Source organism: Heterodontus francisci, unplaced genomic scaffold (genome assembly GCF_036365525.1).
Source record: "Heterodontus francisci isolate sHetFra1 unplaced genomic scaffold, sHetFra1.hap1 HAP1_SCAFFOLD_1014, whole genome shotgun sequence".
NCBI lineage: Eukaryota > Metazoa > Chordata > Chondrichthyes > Heterodontiformes > Heterodontidae > Heterodontus > Heterodontus francisci.
The window spans coordinates 171,238-189,638 of NW_027140780.1; the positions used below are offsets into that span (position 1 = coordinate 171,238).

Here is an 18,401-nt window from a genome sequence, read left to right on the forward strand (position 1 = left end):
CACTGTGGTCTTTCCCCATTGAGCCTTTGCTGCGGCTGCCCCAAGCTTTAGTGCGTCCCTCAGCACGTAGTCCTGGACCTTGGAATGTGCCAGTCTGCAACATTCGGTGGTGGACAACTCTTTGCGCTGGAAGACCAGCAAGTTTCGGGCAGACCAAAGGGCGTCTTTCACCGAATTGATAGTCCTCCAGCAGCAGTTGATGTTTGTCTCGGTGTGCGTCCCTGGGAACAGCCCATAGAGCACAGACTCCTGTGTTACAGAGCTGCTTGGGATGAACCTTGACAAAAACCACTGCATCTCTTTCCACACCTGCTTTGCAAAGGCACATTCCAGGAGGAGGTGGGCGACCGTCTCTTCCCCACCACAGCCAACGCGGGGGCACTGTGCGGAGGGGGCGAGACTTCGGGTGTGCATGAAGGACCTGACGGGGAGGGCCCTTCTCACCACCAGCCAAGCTACGTCTTGGTGCTTGTTTGAAAGTTCTGGTGATGAGGCATTCCGCCAAATGACTTTGACGGTCTGCTCGGGGAACCATCCGACAGGATCCACCGTTTCCTTTTCCCGTAGGGCCTTGAGGACATTCCGTGCAGACCACTGCCTGATGGACCGGTGGTCAAAGGTGTTTTTCCGCAGAAACTGCTCCACGAAGGATAGGTGGTACGGCGCCGCCCAACTGCATGGTGCGTTCCGCGGCAATGTGACCAGGCCCATCCTTCGCAACACCGGGGACAGATAGAACCTCAGCACGTAGTGACACTTGGAGTTTGCGTACTGGGGATCTACACATAGCTTGATGCAGCCGCACACGAAGGTGGTCATCAGGATGAGGGCCACGTTGGGTACATTTTTCCCGCCCATGTCCAGAGATTTGAACATCGTGTCCCTCCGGACCCGGTCCATTTTAGATCCCCAGACGAAGCGGAAAATGGCTCGGGTGACTGCCACGGCGCAGGAGTGGGGTATGGGCCAGACCTGCGCCACGTAGAGCAACAACGTGAGCGCCTCGCACCTGATGACCAGGTTCTTACCCACAATGGAGAGAGATCGCTGCCCCCACATGCCCAACTTTTGTCGTACCTTGGCTACTCGCTCCTCCCATGTTTTGGTGCACGCCCCGGCACTTCCGAACCATATCCCCAGCACCTTCAGGTAATCTGACCTGACGGTGAAGGGGACAAAGGATCGGTCAGCCCAGTTCCCAAAGAACATGGCCTCGCTCTTGCCGTGGTTAACTTTGGCTCCCGAGGCCAGTTCGAACTGGTCGCAGATGCTCATCAGTCTGCGCACGGACAGCGGATCCGAGCAGAAGACGGCGACGTCATCCATGTACAGGGAGGTTTTGACCTGAGTGCCTCCACTGCCTGGGATTGTCACCCCTCTTATGCTCGCATCCTTCCTAATAGACTCAGCAAAGGGTTCAATACAGCAAACAAACAAGACCGGGGAAAGAGGACAGCCCTGTCTGACTCCAGATTTGATCGGGAAACTTTCAGATTCCCACCCGTTGATTGACACTGCGCTACTGATGTTTGTGTAGAGCAGTTGGATCCAATTGCAGATTCCCTCCCCAAACCCCATTTTGGAAAGCACGTCCATCATGTAGGTGTGCGATATCCTGTCAAAAGCCTTCTCCTGGTCCAGGCTGATGAGGCAGGTGTCCACCCTCCTGTCCCGTACGTAGGCGATCGTATCCCTGAGTAGCGCGAGGCTATCAGAGATCTTCCTGCCGGGTACAGTACAGGTCTGATCGGGGTGAATCACCAGCTCCAGAGCAGACTTGACTCGACTGGCTATGACTTTGGACAGAATCTTGTAATCAACATTAAGCAGTGAGATGGGCCGCCAATTTCTGATTTCTACCCTCTCCCCCTTCTGCTTGTAAATGAGGGTGATGATGCCTTTTCTCATGGATTCTGACATGCTACCGGCCAGGAGCATACTCTCGTATACTTCCAGCAGGTCCGGGCCGACCCAGTCCCACAGGGCCGAGTACAACTCGACCGGTAAGCCATCGCTCCCGGGAGTTTTACTCGCCTCGAAAGACTCGACGGCCTTTGTCAGCTCGTCCAGAGTTAGCGGCTTGTCCAGTCCCTCCCTCCTGCTGTCATCTAAGACCTCTGTGATAGATGACAGGAAGGACTGGGAGGCTCTGCTGTCTGTGGGCTTCGCGTCATACAGCCCAGCATAAAAGGATTTGCTGATCCTTAGTATGTCGGACTGCGAAGACGTTACCGAGCCATCTTCTTCCTTCAGGCTGCTGATAACAGAGCTCTCTCTGTGTACCTTTTGGAAGAAGTAACGCGAGCACGTCTCATCCTGCTCGATGGAGCGGACTCTGGACCGGAAGATGATCTTGGAGGCCTCCTTGGCAAAGAGCGAGGCCTGCTGGCTCTTCACCTCTTGGAGGTCCTCCTTGACCTCGACCCCCATTGACTGCAACCGGAGTAGATTTTGCATAATTTTCTGGAGTCGGGACAGTTCCCTCTGTCTCTCTCTCGCCTTCTGAACACCTGATAAGAACAGATACTACACTTGATCTTAACCAAAAGGCCGAGAAGCGATGGCCCTAAAACTGCGTTTGCTGCGCGCGTCAGGCCCGGCGTGCGGCCTCTACGTCAAAGTAGCCGCCGGGTGGGCGAGCCTCGGGCGAAAGAGGCGACGGCAGGCGGTCTTTGAGCCAGAGCTCCTTTTGTTGCCGGGCCTTGCAAGCAGAAAGGAAAGCACGCGTGCATGCCACGCGCAGCCATTCCTTGCACTTCTGCGCGAGGCATTGCGCAGGAATAACGACAACCACGCGCGCTAGGCAGCAAAGGGCGGCCTGCAACTGCGGGGCAATCCAACAGGGGGCAGCGTAGCGCCCACGGAAAACTGCAGCAAAGTCAGCAGCGCCGTCACTATTGCGAATTCTATTTTTCAGCAGGGGTCTCGCCCCCATGGAGGGGGGAAGCTGCACCGCTCCTGGAAACACTGCAATACCAGGTGGATGCATGGAGTGGACGGGGCAAGCCCCTGCTCCATCTCCCTGTCCCAAAAATCAATTTAATATTTGGTCCCCAGATAGGGGACGTATCAGATATTAAACTGATAAGAACAGATACTTTTTTTTTTTTATTTCCAAAATATACTTTATTCATAAAAATCTGTAAAAATTACATTGCCAAACAGTTTCCAAAAAGCACGAAAAAATACAAACATTGCAAAAGAGATCAGTTTCTTTCAATAATGTCATGAGTTTCTTCCCAACCCTTCCGTTTCACAATTGTCATGTCAATTACAGTTTTACATTTACAGCAATTGAGAATATTAACGATACAGTTCGAGGGGTTTCCCATGGTTCCAGCCCCTCAGTCCAGCTTGGTGGGGGAACCTTACACTGTGGTCTTTCCCCATTGAGCCTTTGCTGCGGCTGCCCCAAGCTTTAGTGCGTCCCTCAGCACGTAGTCCTGGACCTTGGAATGTGCCAGTCTGCAACATTCGGTGGTGGACAACTCTTTGCGCTGGAAGACCAGCAAGTTTCGGGCAGACCAAAGGGCGTCTTTCACCGAATTGATAGTCCTCCAGCAGCAGTTGATGTTTGTCTCGGTGTGCGTCCCTGGGAACAGCCCGTAGAGCACAGACTCCTGTGTTACAGAGCTGCTTGGGATGAACCTTGACAAAAACCACTGCATCTCTTTCCACACCTGCTTTGCAAAGGCACATTCCAGGAGGAGGTGGGCGACCGTCTCTTCCCCACCACAGCCAACGCGGGGGCACTGTGCGGAGGAGGCGAGACTTCGGGTGTGCATGAAGGATCTGACGGGGAGGGCCCTTTCACCACCAGCCAAGCTACGTCTTGGTGCTTGTTTGAAAGTTCTGGTGATGAGGCATTCCGCCAAATGACTTTGACGGTCTGCTCGGGGAACCATCCGACAGGATCCACCGTTTCCTTTTCCCGTAGGGCCTTGAGGACATTCCGTGCAGACCACTGCCTGATGGACCGGTGGTCAAAGGTGTTTCTCCGCAGAAACTGCTCCACGAAGGATAGGTGGTACGGCGCCGCCCAACTGCATGGTGCGTTCCGCGGCAATGTGACCAGGCCCATCCTTCGCAACACCGGGGACAGACAGAACCTCAGCACGTAGTGACACTTGGAGTTTGCGTACTGGGGATCTACACATAGCTTGATGCAGCCGCACACGAAGGTGGTCATCAGGATGAGGGCCACGTTGGGTACATTTTTCCCGCCCATGTCCAGAGATTTGAACATCGTGTCCCTCCGGACCCGGTCCATTTTAGATCCCCAGACGAAGCGGAAAATGGCTCGGGTGACTGCCACGGCGCAGGAGTGGGGTATGGGCCAGACCTGCGCCACGTAGAGCAACAACGTGAGCGCCTCGCACCTGATGACCAGGTTCTTACCCACAATGGAGAGAGATCGCTGCCCCCACATGCCGAACTTTTGTCGTACCTTGGCTACTCGCTCCTCCCATGTTTTGGTGCACGCCCCGGCACTTCCGAACCATATCCCCAGCACCTTCAGGTAATCTGACCTGACGGTGAAGGGGGACAAAGGATCGGTCAGCCCAGTTCCCAAAGAACATGGCCTCGCTCTTGCCGTGGTTAACTTTGGCTCCCGAGGCCAGTTCGAACTGGTCGCAGATGCTCATCAGTCTGCGCACGGACAGCGGATCCGAGCAGAAGACGGCGACGTCATCCATGTACAGGGAGGTTTTGACCTGAGTGCCTCCGCTGCCTGGGATTGTCACCCCTCTTATGCTCGCATCCTTCCTAATAGACTCAGCAAAGGGTTCAATACAGCAAACAAACAAGACCGGGGACAGAGGACAGCCCTGTCTGACTCCAGATTTGATCGGGAAACTTTCAGATTCCCACCCGTTGATTGACACTGCGCTACTGATGTTTGTGTAGAGCAGTTGGATCCAATTGCAGATTCCCTCCCCAAACCCCATTTTGGAAAGCACGTCCATCATGTAGGTGTGCGATATCCTGTCAAAAGCCTTCTCCTGGTCCAGACTGATGAGGCAGGTGTCCACCCTCCTGTCCCGTACGTAGGCGATCGTATCCCTGAGTAGCGCGAGACTATCAGAGATCTTCCTGCCGGGTACAGTACAGGTCTGATCGGGGTGAATCACCAACTCCAGAGCAGACTTGACTCGACTGGCTATGACTTTGGACAGAATCTTGTAATCAACATTAAGCAGTGAGATGGGCCGCCAATTTCTGATTTCTGCCCTCTCCCCCTTCTGCTTGTAAATGAGGGTGATGATGCCTCTTCTCATGGATTCTGACATGCTGCCGGCCAGGAGCATACTCTCGTATACTTCCAGCAGGTCCGGGCCGACCCAGTCCCACAGCGACGAGTACAACTCGACCGGTAAGCCGTCGCTCCCGGGAGTTTTACTCGTCTCGAAAGACTCGACGGCCTTTGTCAGCTCGTCCAGAATTAGCGGCTTGTCCAGTCTCTCCCTCCTGCTGTCATCTAGGACCTCTGTGATAGATGACAGGAAGGACTGGGAGGCTCTGCTGTCTGTGGGCTTCGCGTCATACAGCCCAGCATAAAAGGATTTGCTGATCCTTAGTATGTCGGACTGCGAAGACGTTACCGAGCCATCTTCTTCCTTCAGGCTGCTGATAACAGAGCTCTCTGTGTGTACCTTTTGGAAGAAGTAACGCGAGCACGTCTCATCCTGCTCGATGGAGCGGACTCTGGACCGGAAGATGATCTTGGAGGCCTCCTTGGCAAAGAGCGAGGTCTGCTGGCTCTGCACCTCTTGGAGGTCCTCCTTGACCTCGACCCCCATTGACTGCAACCGGAGTAGATTTTGCATAATTTTCTGGAGTCGGGACCGTTCCCTCTGTCTCTCTCTCGCCTTCTGAACACCTTTGTGGATGAAGAACCTCTTGATGTTCTCCTTTATCGCTTCCCACCAGTGAACTGGAGACTCAAAGAGGGGTTTCACGGTCCTCCAACCTTTGTAATCCCTTTTGAGTTCCTCAACGTTCTCTGGGGTCAGCAGTGTCGCATTGAGCTTCCACGTCCCTCTGCCAACCCGCTGGTCGTCCTGTAAGTGACAGTCGGCCAGTAAGAGGCAGTGGTCGGAGAAGAACACCGGCTTGACGTCGGTGGATCCGACCGTGACAGCACGGGACACAAACAGGAAGTCAATCCTGGAACGGGCAGACCCGTCCGATCTTGACCATGTGTATCTGCGCTGCGCTCCGTCTGCAGGTTTGCTGAAGACGTCGTGCAGTTTGGCATCCTTAACTGTTTCTATTAGGATACTGGACATAGCGTCCAGTTTGCTGTCGTCACTGCCGGATCGTCCAGCCGCATCGATGATGCAGTTGAAGTCACCGCCTAGGATGACCGGCCTGGACGTCGCCAGCAGCAGTGGGAGCTGCTGGAAGACGGTCAGCCGCTCGCTGCGTTGTACCGGGGCGTACACGTTGATCAACCGGAGCGGAGCGTTGTTGTACATCACGTCTGCTACGAGGAGGCGGCCGCCCACCACCTCCTTAACTTCGGAGATGGTGAAGTTACCTCCCCGCAGCAGAATACCCAGGCCGGAGGAACGGCAGTCATTACCCCCCGACCAGATCGATGGCCCGTGGGACCACCATCGCGACCACTGCCTGTAGGTGCTGAGGTGTGGTATTCCACACTCCTGCAGAAATAGTAGGTCAGCTTTGACCTTGGCAAGGTAATCCAAGGTTGAAACACATCGCATAGTAGATTTAATGCTACGCACATTAATGGAAGCAATTCTTACACCCATTTTTTACTAAAAATTAGTTGTTGCTTCCCATACCATTTGTCCTCGCTAGTCCCAGTCCTTCCCCTTCGGGATGTTCCTGCATACCCATCGTATGCGCAAGCAGTTTCACGTTGGTTGGGCTCAGAAACCCCTCCTGATTTTTCATGCAGGGTTTGTGCCGCTCGGGTGACATCGGGGGGGTCTTGTAGGCAGAGAGGATTGGGTTGTCCTCAGCTGCTTCCATCTGTTCCTCCTCGAAAACATCACAGCTCCCGGTCTCCCGGAGCTCAGGTGCGCCAGACGTGTCTTTGCTCCCGGTGTCCCGGAGCTGAGATGCGTTGGCCACGTCGTTACGTGTGGGGAATTGGGGTTGGGGCACGCCGGGCCCATCACAGCTTCCAGTGCCCGGGGGCTGGGATGCTTTATCATCCATCTCGGAGTTCTGCCGCCTCTTTTGAAGGGGCTGTCGTTCCAGCATTTCCCCGTCCAGTGAAGAGGAGTTGTTGCAGTCTGATTCAGAAGAGAGCCTCCTCTTGCCACTGGTTTGGGTGGTGGCTTTGGGATGTTTTTTCTTTGTGGTTTTCCTCTGGACCACTTGCCACTGACCTGTTTGTCCATCTGCTGCCTCCTCCTCCATTGATTCTGTCTGTGTAGGAGGGGTTTCCGGGCGCTGGGTAGGTGCTGGGTCGTTGGTTTCAGCTGCCTCCCCTTCTTTTTCAGGTTGAAGTTCCTCACTGCGAAGAAGGTTGCTGGTCTCCTTTCGAACAGCGGACGCCTTCGTCGAACCTTCTCCCGGCCTTTCCTTGGACCTTGCCGCCTGAGCATAGCTGAGGCAACGTTTGGGGCAGGTCTTGTAGAGATGGCCTGCCGCACCGCACAAGTTGCAACACTTAGTCTGCTTACAGTCCTTGGTCTGATGGCCTTCCTCCTTGCAGTTCTTGCAAACAACCGTGCTGCAGTTGGCTGCCATGTGACCAGATTTACCACAGGTGCGGCAAACTCTGGGCTGCCCAGCGTAGACCAAAAAGCCTCGACTTCCCCCGATAGCGAAGCTGGAGGGAGGGTGGATGATGGCTCCACTGGGATCTACCTTCAAGGTCACCTTGACCTGCCGCTTGCTGGTCCAGATCCCAAAGGGGTCCTTGACATCAGTGCTGCTGCCGGCCACCTCGACGTACCTGGCGAGAAAGGTGAGTACATCCACCACCGGAACATGGGGGTTGTAGAGGTGAATCGTCACCACCCGGTCCCGTTGTGACGGAAGCGTGAAGAGCGGCTCCGCTGTGAGGATCGACAGTGGCGCCCGGTCCCCTTTCTCCTTGAACGCCTTCAGGAACTTGATGCATCCCGCCACGCTCCGGAACGTCACGTCGAAGTATCCACTGCTGGGGAAATCCTGCAGGCAGAAGACGTCCGTCGCTTGAAATCCACAGCAATCGAAGAGAATTTTCTTGATGAAGAAGGTGCGATCGACCAGTGCATCTCCTTCCTTGTCCTTCATGACCACCCGAACGGTGTTGCGCACTCCCTGGCCCGAAGCTCGAAAATTGGTTATAGCCATTTTACTCAAAGCTTCCCCAGGATCAAAAGGCAATGATCATGGTCTCTTCTCAATCAAATAAGCACTGATAAGAACAGATACTACACTTGATCTTAGCCAAAAGGCCGAGAAGCGATGACCCTAAAACTGCGTTTGCTGCGCGCGTCAGGCCCGGCGTGCGGCCTCTACGTCAAAGTAGCCGCCGGGTGGGCGAGCCTCGGGCGAAAGAGGCGACGGCGGGCGGTCTTTGAGCCAGAGCTCCTTTTGTTGCCGGGCCTTGCAAGCAGAAAGGAAAGCACGCGTGCATGCCACGCGCAGCCATTCCTCGCGCTTCTGCGCGAGGCATTGCGCAGGAATAACGACAACCACGCGCGCCAGGCAGCAAAGGGCGGCCTGCAACTGCGGGGCAATCCAACAGGGGGCAGCGTAGCACCCACGGAAAACTGCAGCAAAGTCAGCCGAGCAGCAGCGCCGTCACTATTGCGAATTCTATTTTTCGGCAGGGGTCTCGCCCCCATGGAGGGGGGAAGCTGCACCGCTCCTGGAAACACTGCAATACCAGGTGGATGCATGGAGTGGACGGGGCAAGCCCCTGTTCCATCTCCCTGTCCCAAAAATCAATTTAATATTTGGTCCCCAGATAGGGGACGTATCAGATATTAAACTGATAAGAACAGATACTACACTTGATCTTAGCCAAAAGGCCGAGAAGCGATGGCCGTAAAACTGCGTTTGCTGCGCGCGTCAGGCCCGGCGTGCGGCCTCTACGTCAAAGTAGCCGCCGGGTGGGCGAGCCTCGGGCGAAAGAGGCGACGGCAGGCGGTCTTTGAGCCAGAGCTCCTTTTGTTGCCGGGCCTTGCAAGCAGAAAGGAAAGCACGCGTGCATGCCACGCGCAGCCATTCCTTGCGCTTCTGCGCGAGGCATTGCGCAGGAATAACGACAACCACGCGCGCTAGGCAGCAAAGGGCGGCCTGCAACTGCGGGGCAATCCAACAGGGGGCAGCGTAGCGCCCACGGAAAACTGCAGCAAAGTCAGCAGCGCCGTCACTATTGCGAATTCTATTTTTCAGCAGGGGTCTCGCCCCCATGGAGGGGGGAAGCTGCACCGCTCCTGGAAACACTGCAATACCAGGTGGATGCATGGAGTGGACGGGGCAAGCCCCTGCTCCATCTCCCTGTCCCAAAAATCAATTTAATATTTGGTCCCCAGATAGGGGACGTATCAGATATTAAACTGATAAGAACAGATACTTTTTTTTTTTTTTTTATTTCCAAAATATACTTTATTCATAAAAATCTGTAAAAATTACATTGCCAAACAGTTTCCAAACAGCACGAAAAAATACAAACATTGCAAAAGAGATCAGTTTCTTTCAATAATGTCATGAGTTTCTTCCCAACCCTTCCGTTTCACAATTGTCATGTCAATTACAGTTTTACATTTACAGCAATTGAGAATATTAACGATACAGTTCGAGGGGCTTCCCATGGTTCCAGCCCCTCAGTCCAGCTTGGTGGGGGAACCTTACACTGTGGTCTTTCCCCATTGAGCCTTTGCTGCGGCTGCCCCAAGCTTTAGTGCGTCCCTCAGCACGTAGTCCTGGACCTTGGAATGTGCCAGTCTGCAACATTCGGTGGTGGACAACTCTTTGCGCTGGAAGACCAGCAAGTTTCGGGCAGACCAAAGGGCGTCTTTCACCGAATTGATAGTCCTCCAGCAGCAGTTGATGTTTGTCTCGGTGTGCGTCCCTGGGAACAGCCCATAGAGCACAGACTCCTGTGTTACAGAGCTGCTTGGGATGAACCTTGACAAAAACCACTGCATCTCTTTCCACACCTGCTTTGCAAAGGCACATTCCAGGAGGAGGTGGGCGACCGTCTCTTCCCCACCACAGCCAACGCGGGGGCACTGTGCGGAGGGGGCGAGACTTCGGGTGTGCATGAAGGACCTGACGGGGAGGGCCCTTCTCACCACCAGCCAAGCTACGTCTTGGTGCTTGTTTGAAAGTTCTGGTGATGAGGCATTCCGCCAAATGACTTTGACGGTCTGCTCGGGGAACCATCCGACAGGATCCACCGTTTCCTTTTCCCGTAGGGCCTTGAGGACATTCCGTGCAGACCACTGCCTGATGGACCGGTGGTCAAAGGTGTTTTTCCGCAGAAACTGCTCCACGAAGGATAGGTGGTACGGCGCCGCCCAACTGCATGGTGCGTTCCGCGGCAATGTGACCAGGCCCATCCTTCGCAACACCGGGGACAGATAGAACCTCAGCACGTAGTGACACTTGGAGTTTGCGTACTGGGGATCTACACATAGCTTGATGCAGCCGCACACGAAGGTGGTCATCAGGATGAGGGCCACGTTGGGTACATTTTTCCCGCCCATGTCCAGAGATTTGAACATCGTGTCCCTCCGGACCCGGTCCATTTTAGATCCCCAGACGAAGCGGAAAATGGCTCGGGTGACTGCCACGGCGCAGGAGTGGGGTATGGGCCAGACCTGCGCCACGTAGAGCAACAACGTGAGCGCCTCGCACCTGATGACCAGGTTCTTACCCACAATGGAGAGAGATCGCTGCCCCCACATGCCCAACTTTTGTCGTACCTTGGCTACTCGCTCCTCCCATGTTTTGGTGCACGCCCCGGCACTTCCGAACCATATCCCCAGCACCTTCAGGTAATCTGACCTGACGCTGAAGGGGACAAAGGATCGGTCAGCCCAGTTCCCAAAGAACATGGCCTCGCTCTTGCCGTGGTTAACTTTGGCTCCCGAGGCCAGTTCGAACTGGTCGCAGATGCTCATCAGTCTGCGCACGGACAGCGGATCCGAGCAGAAGACGGCGACGTCATCCATGTACAGGGAGGTTTTGACCTGAGTGCCTCCACTGCCTGGGATTGTCACCCCTCTTATGCTCGCATCCTTCCTAATAGACTCAGCAAAGGGTTCAATACAGCAAACAAACAAGACCGGGGAAAGAGGACAGCCCTGTCTGACTCCAGATTTGATCGGGAAACTTTCAGATTCCCACCCGTTGATTGACACTGCGCTACTGATGTTTGTGTAGAGCAGTTGGATCCAATTGCAGATTCCCTCCCCAAACCCCATTTTGGAAAGCACGTCCATCATGTAGGTGTGCGATATCCTGTCAAAAGCCTTCTCCTGGTCCAGGCTGATGAGGCAGGTGTCCACCCTCCTGTCCCGTACGTAGGCGATCGTATCCCTGAGTAGCGCGAGGCTATCAGAGATCTTCCTGCCGGGTACAGTACAGGTCTGATCGGGGTGAATCACCAGCTCCAGAGCAGACTTGACTCGACTGGCTATGACTTTGGACAGAATCTTGTAATCAACATTAAGCAGTGAGATGGGCCGCCAATTTCTGATTTCTACCCTCTCCCCCTTCTGCTTGTAAATGAGGGTGATGATGCCTTTTCTCATGGATTCTGACATGCTACCGGCCAGGAGCATACTCTCGTATACTTCCAGCAGGTCCGGGCCGACCCAGTCCCACAGGGCCGAGTACAACTCGACCGGTAAGCCATCGCTCCCGGGAGTTTTACTCGCCTCGAAAGACTCGACGGCCTTTGTCAGCTCGTCCAGAGTTAGCGGCTTGTCCAGTCCCTCCCTCCTGCTGTCATCTAAGACCTCTGTGATAGATGACAGGAAGGACTGGGAGGCTCTGCTGTCTGTGGGCTTCGCGTCATACAGCCCAGCATAAAAGGATTTGCTGATCCTTAGTATGTCGGACTGCGAAGACGTTACCGAGCCATCTTCTTCCTTCAGGCTGCTGATAACAGAGCTCTCTCTGTGTACCTTTTGGAAGAAGTAACGCGAGCACGTCTCATCCTGCTCGATGGAGCGGACTCTGGACCGGAAGATGATCTTGGAGGCCTCCTTGGCAAAGAGCGAGGCCTGCTGGCTCTTCACCTCTTGGAGGTCCTCCTTGACCTCGACCCCCATTGACTGCAACCGGAGTAGATTTTGCATAATTTTCTGGAGTCGGGACAGTTCCCTCTGTCTCTCTCTCGCCTTCTGAACACCTTTGTGGATGAAGAACCTCTTGATGTTCTCCTTAATCGCTTCCCACCAGTGAACTGGAGACTCAAAGAGGGGTTTCACGGTCCTCCAACCTTTGTAATCCCTTTTGAGTTCCTCAACGTTCTCTGGGGTCAGCAGTGTCACATTGAGCTTCCACGTCCCTCTGCCAACCCGCTGGTCGTCCTGTAAGTGACAGTCGGCCAGTAAGAGGCAGTGGTCGGAGAAGAACACCGGCTTGACGTCGGTGGATCCGACCGTGACAGCACGGGAAACAAACAGGAAGTCAATCCTGGAACGGGCAGACCCGTCCGATCTTGACCATGTGTATCTGCGCTGCGCTCCGTCTGCAGGTTTGCTGAAGACGTCGTGCAGTTTGGCATCCTTAACTGTTTCTACTAGGAATCTGGACGTAGCGTCCAGTTTGCTGTCGTCACTGCCGGATCGTCCAGCCGCATCGATGATGCAGTTGAAGTCACCGCCTAGGATGACCGGCCTGGACGTCGCCAGCAGCAGTGGGAGCTGCTGGAAGACGGTCAGCCGCTCGCTGCGTTGTACCGGGGCGTACACGTTGATCAACCGGAGCGGAGCGTTGTTGTACATCACGTCTGCTACGAGGAGGCGGCCGCCCACCACCTCCTTAACTTCGGAGATGGTGAAGTTACCTCCCCGCAGCAGAATACCCAGGCCGGAGGAACGGCAGTCATTACCCCCCGACCAGATCGATGGCCCGTGGGACCACCATCGCGACCACTGCCTGTAGGTGCTGAGGTGTGGTATTCCACACTCCTGCAGAAACAGTAGGTCAGCTTTGACCTTGGCAAGGTAATCCAAGGTTGAAACACATCGCGTAGTCGATTTAATGCTACGCACATTAATGGAAGCAATTCTTACACCCATTTTTTACTAAAAATTAGTTGTTGCTTCCCATACCATTTGTCCTCGCTAGTCCCAGTCCTTCCCCTTCGGGATGTTCCTGCATACCCATCGTATGCGCAAGCAGTTTCACGTTGGTTGGGCTCAGAAACCCCTCCTGATTTTTCCTGCAGGGTTTGTGCCGCTCGGGTGACATCGGGGGGGTCTTGTAGGCAGAGAGGATTGGGTTGTCCTCAGCTGCTTCCATCTGTTCCTCCTCGAAAACATCACAGCTCCCGGTCTCCCGGAGCTCAGGTGCGCCAGACGTGTCTTTGCTCCCGGTGTCCTGGAGCTGAGATGCGTTGGCCACGTCGTTACGTGTGGGGCATTGGGGTTGGGGCACGCTGGGCCCATCACAGCTTCCAGTGCCCGGGGGCTGGGATGCTTTATCATCCATCTCGGAGTTCTGCCGCCTCTTTTGAAGGGGCTGTCGTTCCAGCATTTCCCCGTCCAGTGAAGAGGAGTTGTTGCAGTCTGATTCAGAAGAGAGCCTCCTCTTGCCACTGGTTTGGGTGGTGGCTTTGGGATGTTTTTTCTTTGTGGTTCTCCTCTGGACCACTTGCCACTGACCTGTTTGTCCATCTGCTGCCTCCTCCTCCATTGATTCTGTCTGTGGGGGAGGGGTTTCCGGGCGCTGGGTAGGTGCTGGGTCGTTGGTTTCAGCCGCCTCCTCTTCCTTCTCAGGTTGAAGTTCCTCACTGCGGAGAAGGTTGTTGGTCTCCTTTCGAACAGCGGACGCCTTCGTCGAACCTTCGCCCGGCCATTCCTTGGACCTTGCCGCCTGAGCATAGCTTTGACAACGTTTGGGACAGGTCTTGTAGAGATGGCCTGCCGCACCGCACAAGTTGCAACACTTAGTCTGCTTACAGTCCTTGGTCTGATGGCCTTCCTCCTTGCAGTTCTTGCAAACAACCGTGCTGCAGTTGGCTGCCATGTGACCAGATTTGCCACAGGTGCGACAAACTCTGGGCTGCCCAGCGTAGACCAAGAAGCCTCGACTTCCCCCGATAGCGAAGCTGGAGGGAGGGTGGATGATGGCTCCACTGGGATCTACCTTCAAGGTCACCTTGACCTGCCGCTTGCTGGTCCAGATCCCAAAGGGGTCCTTGACATCAGTGCTGCTGCCGGCCACCTCGACGTACCTGGCGAGAAAGGTGAGTACATCCACCACCGGAACATGGGGGTTGTAGAGGTGAATCGTCACCACCCGGTCCCGTTGTGACGGAAGCGTGAAGAGCGGCTCCGCTGTGAGGATCGACAGTGGCGCCCGGTCCCCTTTCTCCTTGAACGCCTTCAGGAACTTGATGCATCCCGCCACGTTCCGGAACGTCACGTCGAAGTATCCACTGCTGGGGAAATCCTGCAGGCAGAAGACGTCCGTCGCTTGAAATCCGCAGCAATCGAAGAGAATTTTCTTGATGAAGAAGGTGCGATCGACCGGTGCATCTCCTTCCTTGTCTTTCACGACCACCCGAACGGTGTTGCGCACTCCCTGGCCCGAAGCTCGAAAATTGGTTATAGCCATTTTACTCAAAGCTTCCCCAGGATCAAAAAGCAATGATCATGGTCTCTTCTCAATCAAATAAGCACTGATAAGAACAGATACTACACTTGATCTTAGCCAAAAGGCCGAGAAGCGATGGCCCTAAAACTGCGTTTGCTGCGCGCGTCAGGCCCGGCGTGCGGCCTCTACGTCAAAGTAGCCGCCGGGTGGGCGAGCCTCGGGCGAAAGAGGCGACGGCGGGCGGTCTTTGAGCCAGAGCTCCTTTTGTTGCCGGGCCTTGCAAGCAGAAAGGAAAGCACGCGTGCATGCCACGCGCAGCCATTCCTCGCGCTTCTGCGCGAGGCATTGCGCAGGAATAACGACAACCACGCGCGCCAGGCAGCAAAGGGCGGCCTGCAACTGCGGGGCAATCCAACAGGGGGCAGCGTAGCGCCCACGGAAAACTGCAGCAAAGTCAGCCGAGCAGCAGCGCCGTCACTATTGCGAATTCTATTTTTCGGCAGGGGTCTCGCCCCCATGGAGGGGGGAAGCTGCACCGCTCCTGGAAACACTGCAATACCAGGTGGATGCATGGAGTGGACGGGGCAAGCCCCTGTTCCATCTCCCTGTCCCAAAAATCAATTTAATATTTGGTCCCCAGATAGGGGACGTATCAGATATTAAACTGATAAGAACAGATACTACACTTGATCTTAGCCAAAAGGCCGAGAAGCGATGGCCCTAAAACTGCGTTTGCTGCGCGCGTCAGGCCCGGCGTGCGGCCTCTACCACAAAGTAGCCGCCGGGTGGGCGAGCCGAGGGCGAAAGAGGCGACGGCGGGCGGTCTTTGAGCCAGAGCTCCTTTTGTTGCCGGGCCTTGCAAGCAGAAAGGAAAGCACGCGTGCATGCCACGCGCAGCCATTCCTTGCGCTTCTGCGCGAGGCATTGCGCAGGAATAAAGACAACCGCGCGCGCTGGGCAGCAAAGGGCGGCCTGCAACTGCGGGGCAATCCAACAGGGGGCAGCGTAGCGCCCACGGAAAACTGCAGCAAAGTCAGCAGCGCCGCCACTATTGCGAATTCTATTTTTCAGCAGGGGTCCCGCCCCCATGGAGAGGGGAAGCTGCACCGCTCCTGGAAACACTGCAATACCAGGTGGATGCATGGAGTGGACGGGGCAAGCCCCTGCTCCATCTCCCTGTCCCAAAAATCAATTTAATATTTGGTCCCCAGATAGGGGACGTATCAGATATTAAACTGATAAGAACAGATACTACACTTGATCTTAACCAAAAGGCCGAGAAGCGATGGCCCTAAAACTGCGTTTGCTGCGCGCGTCAGGCCCGGCGTGCGGCCTCTACGTCAAAGTAGCCGCCGGGTGGGCGAGCCTCGGGCGAAAGAGGCGACGGCGGGCGGTCTTTGAGCCAGAGCTCCTTTTGTTGCCGGGCCTTGCAAGCAGAAAGGAAAGCACGCGTGCATGCCACGCGCAGCCATTCCTCGCGCTTCTGCGCGAGGCATTGCGCAGGAATAACGACAACCACGCGCGCCAGGCAGCAAAGGGCGGCCTGCAACTGCGGGGCAATCCAACAGGGGGCAGCGTAGCGCCCACGGAAAACTGCAGCAAAGTCAGCCGAGCAGCAGCGCCGTCACTATTGCGAATTCTATTTTTCGGCAGGGGTCTCGCCCCCATGGAGGGGGGAAGCTGCACCGCTCCTGGAAACACTGCAATACCAGGTGGATGCATGGAGTGGACGGGGCAAGCCCCTGCTCCATCTCCCTGTCCCAAAAATCAATTTAATATTTGGTCCCCAGATAGGGGACGTATCAGATATTAAACTGATAAGAACAGATACTACACTTGATCTTAGCCAAAAGGCCGAGAAGCGATGGCCGTAAAACTGCGTTTGCTGCGCGCGTCAGGCCCGGCGTGCGGCCTCTACCACAAAGTAGCCGCCGGGTGGGCGAGCCGAGGGCGAAAGAGGCGACGGCAGGCGGTCTTTGAGCCAGAGCTCCTTTTGTTGCCGGGCCTTGCAAGCAGAAAGGAAAGCACGCGTGCATGCCACGCGCAGCCATTCCTTGCACTTCTGCGCGAGGCATTGCGCAGGAATAACGACAACCACGCGCGCTAGGCAGCAAAGGGCGGCCTGCAACTGCGGGGCAATCCAACAGGGGGCAGCGTAGCGCCCACGGAAAACTGCAGCAAAGTCAGCAGCGCCGTCACTATTGCGAATTCTATTTTTCAGCAGGGGTCTCGCCCCCATGGAGGGGGGAAGCTGCACCGCTCCTGGAAACACTGCAATACCAGGTGGATGCATGGAGTGGACGGGGCAAGCCCCTGCTCCATCTCCCTGTCCCAAAAATCAATTTAATATTTGGTCCCCAGATAGGGGACGTATCAGATATTAAACTGATAAGAACAGATACTACACTTGATCTTAGCCAAAAGGCCGAGAAGCGATGGCCCTAAAACTGCGTTTGCTGCGCGCGTCAGGCCCGGCGTGCGGCCTCTACCTCAAAGTAGCCGCCGGGTGGGCGAGCCTCGGGCGAAAGAGGCGACGGCGGGCGGTCTTTGAGCCAGAGCTCCTTTTGTTGCCGGGCCTTGCAAGCAGAAAGGAAAGCACGCGTGCATGCCACGCGCAGCCATTCCTCGCGCTTCTGCGCGAGGCATTGCGCAGGAATAACGACAACCACGCGCGCCAGGCAGCAAAGGGCGGCCTGCAACTGCGGGGCAATCCAACAGGGGGCAGCGTAGCGCCCACGGAAAACTGCAGCAAAGTCAGCCGAGCAGCAGCGCCGTCACTATTGCGAATTCTATTTTTCGGCAGGGGTCTCGCCCCCATGGAGGGGGGAAGCTGCACCGCTCCTGGAAACACTGCAATACCAGGTGGATGCATGGAGTGGACGGGGCAAGCCCCTGTTCCATCTCCCTGTCCCAAAAATCAATTTAATATTTGGTCCCCAGATAGGGGACGTATCAGATATTAAACTGATAAGAACAGATACTACACTTGATCTTAGCCAAAAGGCCGAGAAGCGATGGCCGTAAAACTGCGTTTGCTGCGCGCGTCAGGCCCGGCGTGCGGCCTCTACCACAAAGTAGCCGCCGGGTGGGCGAGCCTCGGGCGAAAGAGGCGACGGCGGGCGGTCTTTGAGCCAGAGCTCCTTTTGTTGCCGGGCCTTGCAAGCAGAAAGGAAAGCACGCGTGCATGCCACGCGCAGCCATTCCTTGCGCTTCTGCGCGAGGCATTGCGCAGGAATAAAGACAACCGCGCGCGCTGGGCAGCAAAGGGCGGCCTGCAACTGCGGGGCAATCCAACAGGGGGCAGCGTAGCGCCCACGGAAAACTGCAGCAAAGTCAGCAGCGCCGTCACTATTGCGAATTCTATTTTTCAGCAGGGGTCCCGCCCCCATGGAGAGGGGAAGCTGCACCGCTCCTGGAAACACTGCAATACCAGGTGGATGCATGGAGTGGACGGGGCAAGCCCCTGCTCCATCTCCCTGTCCCAAAAATCAATTTAATATTTGGTCCCCAGATAGGGGACGTATCAGATATTAAACTGATAAGAACAGATTTTTTTTTTTTTTTATTTCCAAAATATACTTTATTCATAAAAATCTGTAAAAATTACATTGCCAAACAGTTTCCAAACAGCACGAAAAAATACAAACATTGCA

At 55.3% G+C, this 18,401-nt stretch overlaps 7 non-coding genes and 5 pseudogenes across 7 annotated transcripts; all 12 read right to left on the reverse strand.

Moving 5' to 3' along the window:
• Nucleotides 1-2,443: 2,443 nt before the first annotated feature.
• Nucleotides 2,444-2,562, reverse strand: LOC137361074 (U2 spliceosomal RNA; annotated as a pseudogene).
• A 380-nt stretch (nt 2,563-2,942) lies between these two features.
• Nucleotides 2,943-3,123, reverse strand: LOC137361011 (U2 spliceosomal RNA; annotated as a pseudogene).
• A 5,200-nt stretch (nt 3,124-8,323) lies between these two features.
• LOC137361060 (U2 spliceosomal RNA) lies at nt 8,324-8,432 on the reverse strand (annotated as a pseudogene).
• Nucleotides 8,433-8,820: 388 nt separating this feature from the next.
• LOC137360940 (U2 spliceosomal RNA) lies at nt 8,821-9,011 on the reverse strand. Its single transcript, XR_010971973.1, has one exon. It is a non-coding gene; the product is annotated as a U2 spliceosomal RNA (small nuclear RNA).
• Nucleotides 9,012-9,391: 380 nt separating this feature from the next.
• Nucleotides 9,392-9,576, reverse strand: LOC137361013 (U2 spliceosomal RNA). The gene has a single exon (XR_010972042.1). It is a non-coding gene; the product is annotated as a U2 spliceosomal RNA (small nuclear RNA).
• A 5,200-nt stretch (nt 9,577-14,776) lies between these two features.
• LOC137361048 (U2 spliceosomal RNA) lies at nt 14,777-14,885 on the reverse strand (annotated as a pseudogene).
• Nucleotides 14,886-15,273: 388 nt separating this feature from the next.
• Nucleotides 15,274-15,464, reverse strand: LOC137360941 (U2 spliceosomal RNA). Its single transcript, XR_010971974.1, has one exon. It is a non-coding gene; the product is annotated as a U2 spliceosomal RNA (small nuclear RNA).
• Nucleotides 15,465-15,844: 380 nt separating this feature from the next.
• On the reverse strand, nt 15,845-16,035 carry LOC137361003 (U2 spliceosomal RNA). The gene has a single exon (XR_010972034.1). It is a non-coding gene; the product is annotated as a U2 spliceosomal RNA (small nuclear RNA).
• A 388-nt stretch (nt 16,036-16,423) lies between these two features.
• On the reverse strand, nt 16,424-16,614 carry LOC137360951 (U2 spliceosomal RNA). The gene has a single exon (XR_010971984.1). It is a non-coding gene; the product is annotated as a U2 spliceosomal RNA (small nuclear RNA).
• Nucleotides 16,615-16,994: 380 nt separating this feature from the next.
• LOC137360952 (U2 spliceosomal RNA) lies at nt 16,995-17,185 on the reverse strand. Its single transcript, XR_010971985.1, has one exon. It is a non-coding gene; the product is annotated as a U2 spliceosomal RNA (small nuclear RNA).
• Nucleotides 17,186-17,573: 388 nt separating this feature from the next.
• Nucleotides 17,574-17,764, reverse strand: LOC137360943 (U2 spliceosomal RNA). The gene has a single exon (XR_010971976.1). It is a non-coding gene; the product is annotated as a U2 spliceosomal RNA (small nuclear RNA).
• A 380-nt stretch (nt 17,765-18,144) lies between these two features.
• On the reverse strand, nt 18,145-18,325 carry LOC137361028 (U2 spliceosomal RNA; annotated as a pseudogene).
• Nucleotides 18,326-18,401: the final 76 nt, after the last annotated feature.